Below are 21,782 nucleotides of genomic sequence, written 5' to 3'. Positions count from 1 at the left end.
GAAAGTATTGAAAGCGTTCCACACTGACTCCAATGCTTCCCACAGTTGTGTCAAGTTGGCTGGATGTCCTTTGGGTGGTGGACCATTCTTGATAAAACTGTCATAAACCCAGCAGCGTTGTAGTTTTTGACACAAACCAGTGTGCCTGGCACCTACTACCATACCCCGATCAAAGGCACAAATCTTTTTTTGCCCATTCACCCTCTGAATGGCACACAATATATGTCTCAATTGTCTCAAGGCTTAAAAATTCTACTTGAACCTGTCTCCTCCCCTTCATCTACACTGATTTGAAGTGGATTTAACAAGTGACATCAATAAGGGATCATAGCATTCACCTGGTCAGTCTGTCATGGAAAGAGCAGGTTTTTGTAATGTGTTGTACACTCTGTGTACGTGTTCTTTCTCTCAACAGACCCACATATAGCATGCCTTCACAAAGTATTCACACCCCTTGACTTTTTCCACATTTTGCTGTGTTACAGCCTGAATATAAAATAGATGAAATTTAGATGTTTTGTCAGTGGCCTACACACGCAATACCCCATAATGTGGAATTGTTTTTTTAAAACATTTTTACAGATTTAATAAATATTAAATACTGAAATCTAGTGAGACAAAAGTATTCAAACTCTTTTGTTACGGCAAGCCTAAATAAGTTCAGGAGTAAAAATGTGCTCAATAAGTTGCATGGACTCACTCTGTGTGCAATAATAGTGTTTAACATATATTTTAACGACTACCTCATCTCTGTACCCCACACATCTGTAAGGTTGAGCAGTGAATTTCAAATACAGATTCAACCACAAAGACCAGGGAGATTTTTGAAGGGCACCCATTGGTAGATGGGTAAAAAGAAAATGGCAGACATTGAATATCTCTTTCAGCATGGTGAAGTGATTAATTATGCTTTGGATGGTGTATCAGTACACCCAGTCACTACAAAGATACAGGTGTTCTTCCTAATTCAGTTGCCGGAGAGGAAGGAAACCACTCAGGTATTTTACCATGAGGCCAATAGTGAATTTAAAACCATTAGAGGTTAATGGTTGTGATAGGAGAACTGAGGATGGATCAACAACGTTGTAGTTACTCCACAATACTAACATATTTGACAGAGTAAAAAGGAAGCCTGTGCAGAATAAAATATATTCAAAAATGTGCATCCTGTTTGCAAGAAGGCACTTAAGTAATACTGTAAAAAATGTGGCAAAGCAATGAATTAACTTTTAGTCCTGAATACATAGTATTGTTTGGAGAAAACACAACACATTACTGAGTACCACCACTGGTGATTTTAGCAAGTAAACCAAGTTAATGGCACCATAACGGTGACAACAAAGCAACAAAAAAGAACTCGCAATATCAACTAGAATTACTGAACTTTTTTGTTGAAAAATAATATTTGTATGGGAAGAGGCCATGTCACTGGCAAACATGGTTACAGACCCAACAACATTTATATAGAATCCCCTCATGGTTACAGACCCAACAACATTATATAGTATCCCTTCCTCATGGTTACAGACCCAACAACATTATATAGTATCCCCTCCTCATGGTTACAGACCCAACAACATTATATAGTATCCCTTCCTCATGGTTACAGACCCAACAACATGTATATAGAATCCCCTCATGGTTACAGACCCAACAACATTATATAGTATCCCTTCCTCATGGTTATAGACCCAACAACATTATATAGTATCCCCTCCTCATGGTTACAGACCCAACAACATTATATAGTATCCCCTCCTCATGGTTTTTATTTTATTTTATTTTTTTCACCTTTATTTAACCAGGTAGGCTAGTTGAGAACAAGTTCTCATTTGCAACTGCGACCTGGCCAAGATAAAGCATAGCAGTGTGAACAGACAACACAGAGTTACACATGGAGTAAACAATTAACAAGTCAATAACACAGTAGAAAAAAAGGGGCAGTCTATATACAATGTGTGCAAAAGGCATGAGGAGGTAGGCGAATAATTACAATTTTGCAGATTAACACTGGAGTGATAAATGATCAGATGGTCATGTACAGGTAGAGATATTGGTGTGCAAAAGAGCAGAAAAGTAAATAAATAAAAAAACAGTATAAAAACAGTATGGGAATGAGGTAGGTGAAAATGGGTGGGCTATTTACCAATAGACTATGTACTGCTGCAGCGATCGGTTAGCTGCTCGGATAGCTGATGTTTGAAGTTGGTGAGGGAGATAAAAGTCTCCAACTTCAGCGATTTTTGCAGTTCGTTCCAGTCACAGGCAGCAGAGTACTGGAACGAAAGGCGGCCAAATGAGGTGTTGGCTTTAGGGATGATCAGTGAGATACACCTGCTGGAGCGCGTGCTACGGATGGGTGTTGCCATCGTGACCAGTGAACTGAGATAAGGCGGAGCTTTACCTAGCATGGACTTGTAGATGACCTGGAGCCAGTGGGTCTGGCGACGAATATGTAGCGAGGGCCAGCCGACTAGAGCATACAAGTCGCAGTGGTGGGTGGTATAAGGTGCTTTAGTGACAAAACGGATGGCACTGTGATAGACTGCATCCAGTTTGCTGAGTAGAGTGTTGGACGCCATTTTGTAGATGACATCGCCGAAGTCGAGGATCTGTAGGATAGTCAGTTTTACTAGGGTAAGCTTGGCGGCGTGAGTGAAGGAGGCTTTGTTGCGGAATAGAAAGCCGACTCTTGATTTGATTTTCGATTGGAGATGTTTGATGTGAGTCTGGAAGGAGAGTTTGCAGTCTAGCCAGACACCTAGGTACTTATAGATGTCCACATATTCAAGGTCGGAACCATCCAGGGTGGTGATGCTAGTCGGGCATGCGGGTGCAGGCAGCGATCGGTTGAAAAGCATGCATTTGGTTTTACTAGCGTTTAAGAGCAGTTGGAGGCCACGGAAGGAGTGCTGAATGGCATTGAAGCTCGTTTGGAGGTTAGATAGCGCAGTGTCCAATGACGGGCCGAAAGTATATAGAATGGTGTCGTCTGCGTAGAGGTAGGTGGATCAGGGAATCGCCCGCAGCAAGAGCAACATTATTGATATATACAGAGAAAAGAGTCGGCCTGAGAATTGAACCCTGTGGCACCCCCATAGAGACTGCCAGAGGACCGGACAGCATGCCCTCCGATTTGACACACTGAACTCTGTCTGCAAAGTAATTGGTGAACCAGGCAAGGCAGTCATCCGAAAAACCGAGGCTACTGAGTCTGCCGATAAGAATATGGTGATTGACAGAGTCGAAAGCCTTGGCAAGGTCGATGAAGACGGCTGCACAGTACTGTCTTTTATCGATGGCGGTTATGATATCGTTTAGTACCTTGAGTGTGGCTGAGGTGCACCCGTGACCGGCTCGGAAACCAGATTGCACAGCGGAGAAGGTACGGTGGGATTCGAGATGGTCAGTGACCTGTTTGTTGACTTGGCTTTCGAAGACCTTAGATAGGCAGGGCAGGATGGATATAGGTCTATAACAGTTTGGGTCCAGGGTGTCTCCCCCTTTGAAGAGGGGGATGACTGCGGCAGTTTTCCAATCCTTGGGGATCTCAGACGATATGAAAGAGAGGTTGAACAGGCTGGTAATAGGGGTTGCGACAATGGCGGCAGATAGTTTCAGAAATAGAGGGTCCAGATTGTCAAGCCCAGCTGATTTGTACAGGTCCAGGTTTTGCAGCTCTTTCAGAACATCTGCTATCTGGATTTGGGTAAAGGAGAACCTGGAGAGGCTTGGGCGAGGAGCTGGGGGCGGAGCTGTTGGCCGAGGTTGGAGTAGCCAGGCGGAAGGCATGGCCAGCCGTTGAGAAATGCTTATTGAAGTTTTCGATAATCATGGATTTATCGGTGGAGACCGTGTTACCTAGCCTCAGTGCAGTGGGCAGCTGGGAGGAGGTGCTCTTGTTCTCCATGGACTTCACAGTGTCCCAGAACTTTTTGGAGTTGGAGCTACAGGATGCAAACTTCTGCCTGAAGAAGCTGGCCTTAGCTTTCCTGACTGACTGCGTGTATTGGTTCCTGACTTCCCTGAACAGTTGCATATCACGGGACTATTCGATGCTATTGCAGTCCGCCACAGGATGTTTTTGTGCTGGTCGAGGGCAGTCAGGTCTGGAGTGAACCAAGGGCTGTATCTGTTCTTGGTTCTGCATTTTTGAACGGAGCATGCTTATCTAAAATGGTGAGGAAGTTACTTTTAAAGAATGACCAGGCATCCTCAACTGACGGGATGAGGTCAATGTCCTTCCAGGATACCCGGGCCAGGTCGATTAGAAAGGCCTGCTCACAGAAGTGTTTTAGGGAGCGTTTGACAGTGATGAGGGGTGGTCGTTTGACTGCGGCTCTGTGGCGGATACAGGCAATGAGGCAGTGATCGCTGAGATCCTGGTTGAAGACAGCGGAGGTGTATTTGGAGGGCCAGTTGGTCAGGATGACGTCTATGAGGGTGCCCTTGTTTACAGAGTTAGGGTTGTACCTGGTGGGTTCCTTGATGATTTGAGTGAGATTGAGGGCATCTAGCTTAGATTGTAGGACTGCCGGGGTGTTAAGCATATCCCAGTTTAGGTCACCTAACAGAACAAACTCTGAAGCTAGATGGGGGGCGATCAATTCACAAATGGTGTCCAGGGCACAGCTGGGAGCTGAGGGTGGTCGGTAGCAGGCGGCAACAGTGAGAGACTTATTTCTGGAGAGAGTAATTTTCAAAATTAGTAGTTCGAACTGTTTGGGTATGGACCTGGAAAGTATGACATTACTTTGCAGGCTATCTCTGCAGTAGACTGCAACTCCGCCCCCTTTGGCAGTTCTATCTTGACGGAAGATGTTATAGTTGGGTATGGAAATCTCAGAATTTTTGGTGGCCTTCCTGAGCCAGGATTCAGACACGGCAAGGACATCAGGGTTAGCAGAGTGTGCTAAAGCAGTGAGTAAAACAAACTTAGGGAGGAGGCTTCTGATGTTGACATGCATAAAACCAAGGCTTTTTCGCTCACAGAAGTCAACAAATGAGGGTACCTGGGGACATGCAGGGCCTGGGTTTACCTCCACATCACCCGCGGAACAGAGAAGGAGTAGTATGAGGGTGCGGCTAAAGGCTATCAAAACTGGTCGCCTAGAGCGTTGGGGGCAGAGGATAAGAGGAGCAGGTTTCTGGGCATGGTAGAATATATTCAGGGCATAATGCGCAGACAGGGGTATGGTGGGGTGCGGGTACAGCGGAGGTAAGCCCAGGCTCTGGGTGATGATGAGAGAGGTTGTATCTCTGGACATGCTGGTTGTAATGGGTGAGGTCACCGCATGTGTGGGAGGTGGGACAAAGGAGGTAACAGGGGTATGAAGAGTGGATCTAGGGGCTCCATTGTGAACTAAAACAATGATAACTAACCTGAACAACAGTATACAAGGCATATTGACATTTGAGAGAGACATACAGCGAGGCATACAGTAATCACAGGTGTTGAATTGGGAAAGCTAGCTAAAAACAGTAGGCGAGGCTAATCAGCTAGCACAACAAACAGCAGGTAAAATGGCGTTGACTAGGCAACGGGGCCGACAGATAAAACAAACAAGCAGAATGGAGTACCGTGATTAATGGACAGTCCAGCGTGCGTCAGCTATGTAGCCAAGAGATCAGTGTCCAGGGGGCAGCGGTGGATGGGCAGGGAAGCTGGACTGGCGAGTGTTATCCAGGTTTAAAAAAAAACTAACAATGACTAAATAGCTTGTAGCTAGTTAGCTGGTTAGCGTCTGGAGGTTCTTGAGTGTGTCATAAAAAAATTAAAAGTAATAGCGATTCCGTATCACATTGGGTGAGGCAGGTTTCCGGAAGGTATAAACAAATTAAAAATCAAAAAGAGATAGAAAGTAAATGGGTCCAGAGAGTGTTTGGGACGCGGTGATTCAGACGGTTAGCAGGCCTGTGCTAACAAGCTAACAGTTCGTAGGCCCGGGCTAGACAAGGTAGCAGTTAGCGGACCGGAGCTAGACAAGCTAGCCGTTAGCAGGCCGAATTAGCAAGCAGGGAGATAGCGAGGGCTAGAGAGTTAGCCTTTGGGGGACGTCGCGATGGGGTGAGTCTGTTTATTCCTCTTCATGCGGTGACATCGACAGACCGGTCGTGGGCCCGGGTAATTGTAGCCCAGGAGTATGCTACAGGTGCTCTAGTACGCTAGGTGAGCTGGAGACACAGCGATTCAGAAAGCTCGCGGGCCTTGGCCAGCAGATGGATCTTTGGCGATGTCGCAACGGAAAAGCCTGTTGAAACCACCTCGGACGATTATGTCGGCGGACCAGTCGTGATGGATCGGCGGGGCTCCGTGTCGGCAGTAAAGGGTCCAGGCCAATTGGCAAAAGAGGTATTTGTAGCCCAACAATTTGCTGTTGGACCTCTTCGGCTAGTCGGGAGATGGGCTTAGCTCGAGGTTAGCTCAAGGCTAACTGGTGCTTGCTTTGGGACAGAGACGTTAGCCAGGAGTAGCCACTCGGATTGCAGCTAGCTAGTTGCGATGATCCGGTGTAAAGGTTCAGAGCTTGCGGTAGGAATCCGGAGATGTGGTAGAGAAAAAGCAGTCTGATATGCTCTGGGTTGATGTCGCGCTGGTGTCCTAGTTAACTTTGAAGACCGCTAGCAGTGGCTAACTGAGTACTAGCTAGTAGCTAGTTAGCTGGCTAGCTTCTGATGGGGGTTCCGCTTCTAAAGTATAGAAAAAGCAGATCCGTACCACATTGGGTGATGCGGGTTGCAGGAGAGTATATTCAGCCTGTAGTTGGAAAGTGAGATTAAAATATGTACGAAATATATACACCAGACAGGACGGGACAAAACAAAACACACGTCCGACTGCTACGCCATCTTGGACTCCAAGATGGTTACAGACCCAACAACATTTATATAGAATCCCCTCATGGTTACAGACACAACAACATTATATAGTATCCCCTCCTCATGGTTACAGACACAACAACATTTATATAGAATCCCCTCATGGTTACAGACACAACAACATTATATAGTATCCCCTCATGGTTACAGACACAACAACATTATATAGTATCCCCTCCTCATGGTTACAGACCCAACAACATTTATATAGAATCCCCTCATGGTTACAGACACAACAACATTATATAGTATCCCTCCCTCATGGTTACAGACCCAACAACATTATATAGTATCCCCTCCTCATGGTTACAGACACAACAACATTATATAGTATCCCTCCCTCATGGTTACAGACCCAACAACATTATATAGTATCCCTCCGTCATGGTTACAGACCCAACAACATTATATAGTATCCCCTCCTCATGGTTACAGACCCAACAACATTATATAGTATCCCCTCCTCATGGTTACAGACCCAACAACATTATATAGTATCCCCTCATGGTTACAGACCCAACAACATTATATAGTATCCCATCCTCATGGTTACAGACCCAACAACATTATATAGTATCCCCTCCTCATGGTTACAGACCCAACAACATTATATAGTATCCCCTCCTCATGGTTACAGACACAACAACATTATATAGTATCCCCTCCTCATGGTTACAGACCCAACAACATTATATAGTATCCCCTCTTCATGGTTACAGACCCAACAACATTATATAGTATCCCCTCCTCATGGTTACAGACCCAACAACATTATATAGTATCCCCTCCTCATGGTTACAGACCCAACAACATTATATAGTATCCCCTCATGGTTACAGACCCAACAACATTATATAGTATCCCATCCTCATGGTTACAGACCCAACAACATTATATAGTATCCCCTCCTCATGGTTACAGACACAACAACATTATATAGTATCCCTTCCTCATGGTTATAGACCCAACAACATTATATAGTATCCCTTCCTCATGGTTATAGACCCAACAACATTATATAGTATCCCCTCCTCATGGTTACAGACCCAACAACATTATATATTATCCCCTCATGGTTACAGACCCAACAACATTATATAGTATCCCTTCCTCATGGTTATAGACCCAACAACATTATATAGTATCCCCTCCTCATGGTTACAGACCCAACAACATTATATAGTATCCCCTCATGGTTACAGACCCAACAACATTATATAGTATCCCATCCTCATGGTTACAGACCCAACAACATTATATAGTATCCCCTCCTCATGGTTACAGACCCAACAACATTATATAGTATCCCCTCCTCATGGTTACAGACCCAACAACATTATATAGTATCCCATCCTCATGGTTACAGACCCAACAACATTATATAGTATCCCCTCCTCATGGTTACAGACCCAACAACATTATATAGTATCCCCTCCTCATGGTTACAGACACAACAACATTATATAGTATCCCTTCCTCATGGTTACAGACCCAACAACATTATATAGTATCCCCTCTTCATGGTTAAAGACCCAACAACATTATATAGTATCCCCTCTTCATGGTTAAAGACCCAACAACATTATATAGTATCCCTCCCTCGTGGTTACAGACCCAACAACATTATATAGTATCCCCTCTTCATGGTTACAGACCCAACAACATTATATAGTATCCCCTCTTCATGGTTACAGACACAACAACATTATATAGTATCCCTTCCTCATGGTTACAGACCCAACAACATTATATAGTATCCCCCCTTCATGGTTACAGACCCAACAACATTATATATTATCCCCCCTTCATGGTTACAGACCCAACAACATTATATAGTATCCCCTCTTCATGGTTACAGACCCAACAACATTATATATTATCCCTTCCTCGTGAATAAAAGCACATGAGCTAATCTTTGGACCGTTGTTGTGCTTACTTGAACAGGAAGGTGGCGTGGCGGTCCTTCTTGTGGGCACATTTTGTCATCAAAGGTGCTTTTTTTTTAAAGGGAACTCTTTAAAAAAAAACAAAAAAGGTTGAATCATGATGTCCGTGATCTTCAGGTCGGAGCGCTAGAAAGAGGCCTGAGTTCCCGGTGTGGAATTCTTTTGGATGACCGTTCAAAATGTAATTTCCAAGTTGGAGCTAGTTTTTCCCCCAGAGTTCCCAGTTGTCTTAAACACGGAAGAAGTCATGCTGGATGGACAGCATGGCTAATGTATTCAACCTTTCTGGCCCATGGTGTTGCGAGTGACTGTGTATCTTTTTAAGCTTGGAAAAGAGACCATTTCAGACAGATTATTTAAATCCTTAAACCCAGACTTGGACCACACACCCTCTCCACCAAATAGCAGGCAGGCGAAGCAAAATGGTGATTGCTTTGCAACGCTTGCAGTTAGCTACTGATTCCTTCCAAACCACTCATTGTTGAATTTGCGATTTCCGACTTGTGTAATGTTTATGGCCAATGAGCACCGATACCTTTTTTTAAAAATCTATAATTTATCTTCATATTGCAAGGATGTAAAAGGATTTTCCAGTAGATTGTCGACGTGGTTCATGGCGATGACTGCTTGTCTAGCTTGCTAGCTAAGATTTTGAAGTAAGATGATCCAATCAAACGGTAGATATAACGTGATTTGATGTCATTTTATCTGTGGCCAATGACCTTGAGCCTTCTTAAATATGCCCTTCTAATGTAAATGTATGGCAGCACCCAAGGGGACTTAAATTGCCTAGCTTTCCCTGTAGATTCTGCTGTGACGTAGTGTTCCCATGAGTGACAGAACACTGAGCCAATCACGGCACAACTAAAGAAGATTACCAACGCCTACACTCTGTATATTCCGCTAGCTGCCCCTCCACCACAGAAAGCACTGAGCTAGGCTGAAACGCCTGCATTTTGGAGCTGCCTTACTCAAGAAAGAGACCATGTTTTGTATGCGGCTTTATTAACTCAATATTATTTTTAAAAATGTTTTACATCGTTTGCTGATATGTGACATGAATTAATGCCAAAATAACATGCCCTAAATGACGAGTTGCCACTGAGTACCACTCTCCATATTTTCCAGCATAGTTATGGCTGCATTATGTAATGGGTATGCTTGTAATCATAAAGGAATTGGGAGTTTTTCAGGATAAAAAAGAAACGTAATGGAAACGTAATGGAGCTAAGCACAGGCAAAATCCTAAAGGAAAACCTGGTTGTCTTCTTTCCACTAGACTCTGGGAGATTAATTTGCCTTTCAGCAGGACAATAACCTAAAACACAAGGCTAAATCTACACTGGAGTTGCTTCCCAAGAAGACAGGGAATGTTCTTGAAAGGCGAGTTAATGTTTTGACTTAAATCTATAGCATGACCTGAAAATGGTTGTCTAACATTGATCAACAACCAATTTGACAGAGCTTGAACAATTTGTTTAAATAATAATGGGCAAATGTTGCACAATCCAGGTGTGGAAAGCTCTTAGAGACTTACCCAGAATGACTCACAGCTGTAATTGCTGCCAAAAGTGCATCTACAAATTTGGGTTGTAAATTAGATATGTCTGCATTTCATTTTCAATAAATTTGCTAACATTTCTTAAAACATGTTTTCACTTTGTCATTATGGGTTATTGCGTGTACATGGGTGATCATTTATTTTATTTTTTTATCCATTTTGAATTCCGGCTGTAACACAACAAAATGTGGAATAAGTTAACAGGTATGACTACTTTCTCAAGACACTGTATGTTCTGTTTTCTCAATATACCCACATTTATCAAATATATCCCCAGATCTCATACCATCCTCATTTAACCTTCATTCATTTCCCTAGTTACTCTCACATGAATCATGCACCGACACACACGTGTACAGACACACACACACACACACGTAGACACGCACACACACACACACACACACGTAGAGACGCACACAGTACTGTAGATGGATGTGAGGAGTTTAGATGAAGGCAGTTGCCTGTCGGTAGTGTTGTCAGACCTCACTTCTCTTCTCTAGGTGATTGAAGACCAAGAGAAGACATCCAACCTTATCTCACCTTTTCACACTCGCTGTTGTTGCTCTCCATCTCTCTGTTCCCCATAGGACGTCTCTCACACTAATGGTATCTCTCCTCTCTCGCTCTGTCTTTCTCTCACTCTTTTACTCGCTCACTTTGTGTGTCTCTCTCTCTCTCTCTGTCTGTTTCTCACTCTCCCTTTCTCTCAGGTGTTCATTCTGTTTTTTCACTTTTCATCTCCCCATTGGAACCCCTCTCTCAATCTCTCTCTCCTTCATCATAAGCTTCTGAACAGGGGTAAGAATTGGATAAAATGAGAGCTTTCTGATCCTCTCTCTCCTTTCTCTGTCTGTCTGTGTGTGTGTGTGTGTGTGTGTGTTATGGTTGTTAAATGTGTGCTAACAAGACCCAGGTGGCCAATGAGGAGAGTGAGAGGCGTCAAGGTTAATATGACCTTCCCCTGGAGAGGTGGAAAGGGGGAGAAAAGAAAGAGTATATTCGTGAGGGAGAGAATCATAGAGAAGGGTGAGAGTTAAAGCGAGAGATGGAGGTAATTTGTGTGATCTGTGTCCCCCATAAAGCTAAATAATCCATCTGTAAATATCTTGTTGCTGAAACCCTGTTAATAATGTTTAATATTCAGTCGGCTAACAATATTGGACGAGAAATGTATATTATATTGATTGGTCCGTTCAAGTCTCCTGATGTAACGTCACAAACACCTAGTTTAGTAATACAACAACGGTGCATTTTCTAATGCTTGTAGATACAGCATTCTTACACCACAGTCTGTCGGTAAATAGATTGGATGAAGTCATCCGATAAGACATGGTGGAGCGAGTCAGTAGGAGAGAACCTTGTCAGTGTAGATCTGTTGTTCCTCCCCAGCCATAACACCACATACTGATAGTTCCCAACAGAGAAGCTGCAGGAGAGCCATGCCAAACTCCACGCAGAGCAGAGACATGCCTCTAAAAATACACACACACTACCTGTCACATCACATACTTTAAATCACAGTTCTGTGCTATGTGGTGGCTTTGTGTGTATGTGGGTTTGGGATGGGTGTTTTTTGTGATTTTGTTGTTTGAGGTTTTGTTTTTAGGCTTGTGTTTTTGTATAAATTAAATGTGTATTTCGGATATAATTACGATCAGACACAGTACAGTTATTATATTTGTGTGTTCATATTTTTCTTATTCCAAGATCAAAAGCTACATCTCGGTCTTTGAAAGAGCCAGCTATTGTCACCGTTCCCTTGAGTAAGGACCACCCAAACTGCTCATTGGCTGCTCTCTGCTCCAGCTTCTCCAACTTAATGTGTGTTTGCGTGTACGTACACACGCACGCACACACATGCATACATATACACACACACACACATCTATACGTTCTAATGTGTAAAGCATGATCTGTCCGGTACAAAATGACTGGTAGTTTAGGAGTGCAGACAGTCGGTCTCTAACAGACAGAGAGACAGATCTTTCATCAAGCAGCGATGAAACCGTGCGGTTTGGTAAAAGCAGAAGACTAATTTCTGTCTCGGTTGAACTAATAAAATATTCTTCTTCTTCTTCAGCTAGAGCCGTGATCTAGCCTTGTTCAGCTTTTGCTACATCCCAAAAGCTACCCTATTCCGTTTATAGTACACTACTTTTGACCAGAGCCCTATCCAAGCAGTGCACTATAAAGGGAATAGGGTGCCATTTGGTTGGCAACCCTGAGTTTGGCCTAGCTACAGTATATCTCTTCTCAGGCTCATGGCGTAAACACAACATAATATAGTGAAATATTTATCCCCCCCAAAGCCTGTTGTTCCGATGCTCCTCTCATTAAACCTGGGTTAATTGTCTTTGTCTGTGGGAGAGGGAGGGGGCATGTTATACCTTACACCCCGGGAAGAGATGGAGAAAAAGAGAGGCAAGATGTGGGAGAGAGTTAGGGAAGAGAGGGAAAGGTAGGTGGAGAGAGACACGCAGACACACACACACACGCAGACACACACACACGCAGACAGACCGACACACACAAATGTAGAGGGTTAGGGAAGAGTGGGAGAGGTAGGTGGAGACAGGAGAGAAACAGACACACACACACGGCCTTGCCAGGACAGAGAGTACATATGCATATAGAAATTGAGACAATGCCGTCCTTTCCGAGAGAGAGAGGAGAGGGAGAGAAAGGGAGGAAGGGATGAGAGAGATGGAGGAGTTAAAGAATTAACTGCATCAATATTTCATTGGGTGGAGCCTTTGTTGAATAATGCAGCCGTTGTGTCAGACAGCGTTTCCCTCGCTCTCCACTTGGTTCTGGGTGCTGACACACACACACACACACACACACTTGAGTGTACAAAACATTAAGAACATGCTCTTTCCATGACAGACTGACCAGGTGATTTCAGGTAAAAGCTTATTGATGTCACCTGTTAAATCCACTTCAATCAGTGTAGATGAAGGAGAGGAGTCAGGTTCAAGAAAGATTTTCAAGCCTTGAGACAATTGAGAAATGGATTGTGTGTGTTCCATTCAGAGGGTGAATATTTAAGTGCCTTTGAATGGGTTATGGTAGTAGGTGCCAGACGCACCAGTTTAAGTCAAGAACTGCAACTCTGCTGGGTTTTTCACACAACAGTTTCCCGTGTGTATCAACAATGGTCCACCACCAAAAGGACATCCAGCGAACTTGACACAACTGCGGGAAGCATTGGAGTCAACATGGGCCAGCATCCCTGTGGAACGCTTTCCACAGCCTGTAGGGTCCATGCCTCGATGAATTGAGGCTGTTCTGAGGACAACATTGAGGGAGGTGGTGTTCATATTCGGTACATCAGTGTACAGTTGTAATGTAGGCCTACAGTATACTGGTATTCACCTAGTTCACCCACAGTTCTCTCACCTTTTATTTGATCATCTCTCTCCCTCCATCTCCTTTCCTGTGGCTACCTTGTCCCAGAGCCTGTAGGAGTTGAACAAGAGCAAGATTGTTCATCCACATATAAACACCTGCCTCTCCATCTCTCTCTTTCCCTATTTCTCTCTCTCTCCTCCCATCCAACTATCTCTCTCTCTCTCACTCACACACACTCTGTTGTGTTGTGACTGGGCCAGGCAGTGTGTTTCTATCATGTAAGTCTGAGTTTTTCCCTGGGCAGCTTCAATAGACAGACCTGCTCAGCTCTGCAAAAGCTGGAAGCACCTGTCACAGCCAGTTCATTCCAGTGGACTGGGTTATGGTTGTTTCTACACATACTGACACACACACATACGCTCAGTATACAAGCCTGCATATTAACATACTGACACACACGCATACTCTCAGTATACAAGCCTGCATATTAACATACTGACACACACACATACGCTCAGTATACAAGCCTGCATATTAACATACTGACACACACGCATACTCTCAGTATACAAGCCTGCATATTAACATACTGACACACACGCATACTCTCAGTATACAAGCCTGCATATTAACATACTGACACACACACACACACACACACACATACGCTCAGTATACAAGCCTGCATATTAACATACTGACACACACACATACTCTCAGTATACAAGCCTGCATATTAACATACTGACACACACACATACGCTCAGTATACAAGCCTGCATATTAACATACTGACACACACACACATACTCTCAGTATACAAGCCTGCATATTAGCATACTGACACACACACATACTCTCAGTATACAAGCCTGCATATTAACATACTGACACACACACATACTCTCAGTATACAAGCCTGCATATTAACATACTGACACACACACACACACACATACTCTCAGTATACAAGCCTGCATATTAACATACTGACACACACACATACGCTCAGTATACAAGCCTGCATATTAACATACTGACACACACGCATACTCTCAGTATACAAGCCTGCATATTAACATACTGACACACACACATACGCTCAGTATACAAGCCTGCATATTAACACACACACATACTCTCAGTATACAAGCCTGCATATTAACATACTGACACACACACATACGCTCAGTATACAAGCCTGCATATTAACATACTGACACACACACACACATACTCTCAGTATACAAGCCTGCATATTAGCATACTGACACACACACATACGCTCAGTATACAAGCCTGCATATTAACATACTGACACACACACATACGCTCAGTATACAAGCCTGCATATTAACATACTGACACACACACACATACTCTCAGTATACAAGCCTGCATATTAGCATACTGACACACACACATACTCTCAGTATACAAGCCTGCATATTAACATACTGACACACACACATACGCTCAGTATACAAGCCTGCATATTAACATACTGACACACACACATACTCTCAGTATACAAGCCTGCATATTAACATACTGACACACACACATACTCTCAGTATACAAGCCTGCATATTAACATACTGACACACACACATACGCTCAGTATACAAGCCTGCATATTAACATACTGACACACACACATACGCTCAGTATACAAGCCTGCATATTAACATACTGACACACACACATACGCTCAGTATACAAGCCTGCATATTAACATACTGACACACACGCATACTCTCAGTATACAAGCCTGCATATTAACATACTGACACACACACATACGCTCAGTATACAAGCCTGCATATTAACACACACACATACTCTCAGTATACAAGCCTGCATATTAACATACTGACACACACACATACTCTCAGTATACAAGCCTGCATATTAACATACTGACACACACGCATACTCTCAGTATACAAGCCTGCATATTAACATACTGACACACACACACACATACGCTCAGTATACAAGCCTGCATATTAACATACTGACACACACACATACGCTCAGTATACAAGCCTGCATATTAACATACTGACACACACACACATACTCTCAGTATACAAGCCTGCATATTAGCATACTGACACACACACATACTCTCAGTATACAAGCCTGCATATTAACATACTGACACACACACATACGCTCAGTATACAAGCCTGCATATTAACATACTGACACACACACATACGCTCAGTATACAAGCCTGCATATTAACATACTGACACACACACATACTCTCAGTATACAAGCCTGCATATTAACATACTGACACACACACATACGCTCAGTATACAAGCCTGCATATTAACATACTGACACACACACATACGCTCAGTATACAAGCCTGCATATTAACATACTGACACACACACATACGCTCAGTATACAAGCCTGCATATTAACATACTGACACACACGCATACTCTCAGTATACAAGCCTGCATATTAACATACTGACACACACACATACGCTCAGTATACAAGCCTGCATATTAACACACACACATACTCTCAGTATACAAGCCTGCATATTAACATACTGACACACACACATACTCTCAGTATACAAGCCTGCATATTAACATACTGACACACACACATACTCTCAGTATACAAGCCTGCATATTAACATACTGACACACACGCATACTCTCAGTATACAAGCCTGCATATTAACATACTGACACACACACACACACACACACACATACGCTCAGTATACAAGCCTGCATATTAACATACTGACACACACACATACGCTCAGTATACAAGCCTGCATATTAACATACTGACACACACACACATACTCTCAGTATACAAGCCTGCATATTAACATACTGACACACACACATACGCTCAGTATACAAGCCTGCATATTAACACACACACATACTCTCAGTATACAAGCCTGCATATTAACATACTGACACACACACATACTCTCAGTATACAAGCCTGCATATTAACATACTGACACACACACACATACTCTCAGTATACAAGCCTGCATATTAACATACTGACACACACACATACTCTCAGTATACAAGCCTGCATATTAACATACTGACACACACGCATACTCTCAGTATACAAGCCTGCATATTAACATACTGACACACACACATACGCTCAGTATACAAGCCTGCATATTAACATACTGACACACACACATACTCTCAGTATACAAGCCTGCATATTAACATACTGACACACACACACACACACACATACGCTCAGTATACAAGCCTGCATATTAACATACTGACACACACACATACGCTCAGTATACAAGCCTGCATATTAACATACTGACACACACACACACACACATACTCTCAGTATACAAGCCTGCATATTAACATACTGACACACACACATACGCTCAGTATACAAGCCTGCATATTAACACACACACATACTCTCAGTATACAAGCCTGCATATTAACATACTGACACACACACATACTCTCAGTATACAAGCCTGCATATTAACATACTGACACACACACATACTCTCAGTATACAAGCCTGCATATTAACATACTGACACACACACATACTCTCAGTATACAAGCCTGCATATTAACATACTGACACACACACATACTCTCAGTATACAAGCCTGCATATTAACATACTGACACACACGCATACTCTCAGTATACAAGCCTGCATATTAACATACTGACACACACACATACGCTCAGTATACAAGCCTGCATATTAACATACTGACACACACACATACTCTCAGTATACAAGCCTGCATATTAACATACTGACACACACACATACTCTCAGTATACAAGCCTGCATATTAACATACTGACACACACACATACGCTCAGTATACAAGCCTGCATATTAACATACTGACACACACACATACGCTCAGTATACAAGCCTGCATATTAACATACTGACACACACACATACGCTCAGTATACAAGCCTGCATATTAACATACTGACACACACACATACGCTCAGTATACAAGCCTGCATATTAACATACTGACACACACACATACTCTCAGTATACAAGCCTGCATATTAACATACTGACACACACACATACGCTCAGTATACAAGCCTGCATATTAACATACTGACACACACACATACTCTCAGTATACAAGCCTGCATATTAACATACTGACACACACATACGCTCAGTATACAAGCCTGCATATTAACATACTGACACACACACATACGCTCAGTATACAAGCCTGCATATTAACATACTGACACACACACATACGCTCAGTATACAAGCCTGCATATTAACATACTGACACACACACATACGCTCAGTATACAAGCCTGCATATTAACATACTGACACACACACATACTCTCAGTATACAAGCCTGCATATTAACATACTGACACACACAGGCTCTAGTGTACTGTATGCACTCGAGCATAAGCTAATACTCACTAGACACACACACAGTACATATACTAACACATTTAGTCAGTGTGTGTGTGTTAGACTGGTTGTTATTCTATATTAGTATACCCATGCAGATATCATCATCATCATCATCAGTGTTAATTTTAGAAGACTTGGCAGGAGGGGGCAGCAAGCTGTGCTGTTGGATTGGAAAGTTTTCTAACTTATGAGATCTCAAGATGGCAAACACACACACACACACCCAAGTACAAACACACGCACACAAACAAAAACAGCTTACAGTACACATATGCGCGCACACACACACACACCAGGACATTGCATCTTTCTGCTTCGCTAACACCATCATAAATCAATGGCAGCACAGTAATGGTGTTCATATCAGCAGCACCATCTGTTCTATAGAGGACACACACACATTCCATCATGACTTATACTGCAGTATTCTCTTGGTGGTCATTAGACCTTTGTAAAATAAGGCTCCTCTTGTAGTGTGTGTCTGTGTGTACCTATAGTACAGTGACTATGTCCCTGTCATGTTCGTTCCCTCCCTTGCCCCTGTCTTCCCCTGCATCATGTACCCCACATGGACACACTGTCCCCAGCACATTGTTTCATTGAAAAATACTGCACCAAACATCTTAGATGTAAAATTGCATGACTAAGATCTCTTCGGCAAAACGTCAAAATTAATGACTGATTTCTTGGAATAATTCAGACTATTTTGAGGAAGTATATCCTGGCTACGGCATGTCAAAATGGACTAACAGTACTATTTCTGCATTTTCCTCCTTTTTCAAGCATAGGTCTTTCAAGGCAGTATGCCCCCCACACACACTCATGGGCGCACAAAACTCCTTATCTCTCTCCTTATCTCTCAGCTAGCCGTTTTTGGCTAAGCGTATTCGGCTAGGCATCAGCCGAACTGAAGCATGCTGACGCCTTTAGCAGGAACCACATTTTCTCTCCTCTCTCTCTCTTTTCTCTCTCTCTCTGGGGTTAGAGTTTGGAGGATGTGGAGTTAAGTCCTCTCTTCTATGTCATTCTCGTTCTCTTTATTCAGTCACTTCTAATCCCTTGCTGGTGGTCTGTCTTTATTCTCATCCCTTGCTGGTGGTCTGCCTTTATTCTCATCCCTCGCTGGTGGTCTGTCTTTATTCTCATCACTTGCTGGTGGTCTGTCTTTATTCTCATCACTTGCTGGTTGTCTGTCTTTATTCTCATCCCTTGCTGGTGGTCTGTCTTTATTCTCATCACTTGCTGGTGGTCTGTCTTTATTCTCATCCCTTTCTGGTGGTCTGTCTTTATAATCATCCCTTGCTGGTGGTCTGTCTTTATTCTCATCCCTTGCTGGTGGTCTGTCTTTCGATCAAAGGATATTTGCAAGAGAGATTGATGAGTTTGAGAGATAAGGAGTTTTGTGCGCCCATGAGTGTGTGTGGGGGGAGCTGTTTTTCTTTCCTCTGAGACTTAATCACACTTCCCTCCCTCCCTCTCTCTCCTCTCAGTATGTGGTACCACCTCCTCCATCACGGAAATCTGTCAAATAGGAAGAATAGTACTTTATTTTTATATCCATCTGTTACTACAAAAACCTTATTCTCTGTTGTCAACAGGCAGGCCACACACACACACACACACACACACACACAACTCTAAGTGCAGCACTACCTAGAGTTGTCTAGGGTTGAGAGCATTGCTGAAAGCAGTAACTATCTATATCCATGGGTCCATATCTGTGTTGCCCAGTCTGGGATTAGAATCAGCAGTCTTACAGCTACAGTACAGGGTTTATTTATTAACTCGCCTCACTGTCTATCTCTCCTCTCTCCAAATATTTATATGGAAATGAAGGGTGTGTGAAAGAAAGGAGGGGGAGAGAATAAAATGAGAGATGAGAGAGAGATCTTAGTGGTGTTAAATATTGAAGACCTTTGTCTTGTTGTGTTGCATGGTTATGTAACCTCTGTGTATGAGTGAGTGAGTGACACACAGGGATCTGAAAGGGAATCGCCTACCGGACCTTCTCCTTCTCTCCTGCCCTCCATCTCTCCTGCCCTCCATCTCTCCTTCCCTCCATCTCTCCTTCTCTTCTCCACAGAAACATACCTCATTAAGTCAAAACAGACATCCTGTTGTTCCTCCTATTTGTTTTAATGAGACCCTCCATTCCTCAGTCTTCATAGATCTAGAATAGTCAGCTTGAGGCCTTATGGAGCTCAGTCACACCTCTTCACTGCAGCCTGCTCCATACGCTGCTCACACAGTGGTGTTGGTATTCCACAGACTGTGGCCGAAACCCCTGCAGAGGTTTGTAGTGTACAGACCGAGCCATTACACAGCATGGGCCTCACACTCATCGACTAGAGATAGGGGGGTACAGAGTGGCAGACAGTCAGACACACCACACACACAAATATTAATGAATGCTACAAACTCCTCAAACACACAAAAGGGGCCTCATTATCAAGCTGTACTTGCAGGGGAATGGAAAATGAGACCCCTTTTGTGTGTTTGAGGAGTTTGTATGATTCATTAATATTTCTGTGTCTGTGGTGTGTTTGTGCGTGCGTACATGTGTCTGCGTGTGAGAATGTATGTGTGCACTTGAGCACGGTGGTACAAGGATTCTGCAACAATTGACGCTGCATACACTCTCTCGGAGACAGTCTTGTCCTGGTTTTTCCTCAGACCCACAATAACAGCTGGGTCTTACAGTCAGACTTGTCCTGGTTTTTCCTCAGACCCACAATAACAGCTGGGTCTTACAGTCAGACTTGTCCTGGTTTTTCCTCAGACCCACAATAACAGCTGGGTCTTACAGTCTGACTTGTCCTGGTTTTTCCTCAGACCCACAATAACAGCTGGGTCTTACAGTCTGACTTGTCCTGGTTTTTCCTCAGACCCACAATAACAGCTGGGTCTTACAGTCAGACTTGTCCTGTTTTTTCCTCAGACCCACAATAACAGCTGGGTCTTACAGTCAGACTTGTCCTGGTTTTTCCTCAGACCCACAATAACAGCTGGGTCTTAGTCTGACCTGTCCTGGTTTTTCCTCAGACCCACAATAACAGCTGGGTCTTACAGTCAGACTTGTCCTGGTTTTTCCTCAGACCCACAATAACAGCTGGGTATTATTCTGACTTGTCCTGGTTTTTCCTCAGACCCACAATAACAGCTGGGTCTTACAGTCAGACTTGTCCTGGTTTTTCCTCAGACCCACAATAACAGCTGGGTCTTACAGTCTGACTTGTCCTGGTTTTTCCTCAGACCCACAATAACAGCTGGGTATTATTCTGACTTGTCCTGGTTTTTCCTCAGACCCACAATAACAGCTGGGTCTTACAGTCAGACTTGTCCTGGTTTTTCCTCAGACGCACAATAACAGCTGGGTATTATTCTGTCTTGTCCTGGTTTTTCCTCAGACCCACAATAACAGCTGGGTATTATTCTGACTTGTCCTGTTTTTTCCTCAGACCCACAATAACAGCTGGGTATTATTCTGACTTGTCCTGGTTTTTCCTCAGACCCACAATAACAGCTGGGTCTTAGTCAGACTTGTCCTGGTTTTTCCTCAGACCCAC

The 21,782-nt window shown here is 43.3% G+C and overlaps 1 protein-coding gene across 1 annotated transcript in view; it reads left to right on the top strand.

The window, feature by feature from the left end:
* LOC115107136 (apoptotic protease-activating factor 1) overlaps positions 1 to 21,782 on the top strand; it is a 102,669-nt gene that overhangs the window by 68,680 nt on the left and 12,207 nt on the right. The gene's annotated exons all lie outside the window — the stretch shown is intronic.

Source organism: Oncorhynchus nerka, linkage group LG23, assembly GCF_034236695.1.
Source record: "Oncorhynchus nerka isolate Pitt River linkage group LG23, Oner_Uvic_2.0, whole genome shotgun sequence".
Taxonomy (NCBI): domain Eukaryota; kingdom Metazoa; phylum Chordata; class Actinopteri; order Salmoniformes; family Salmonidae; genus Oncorhynchus; species Oncorhynchus nerka.
This window is presented reverse-complemented; position numbering and strand designations above follow the sequence as displayed.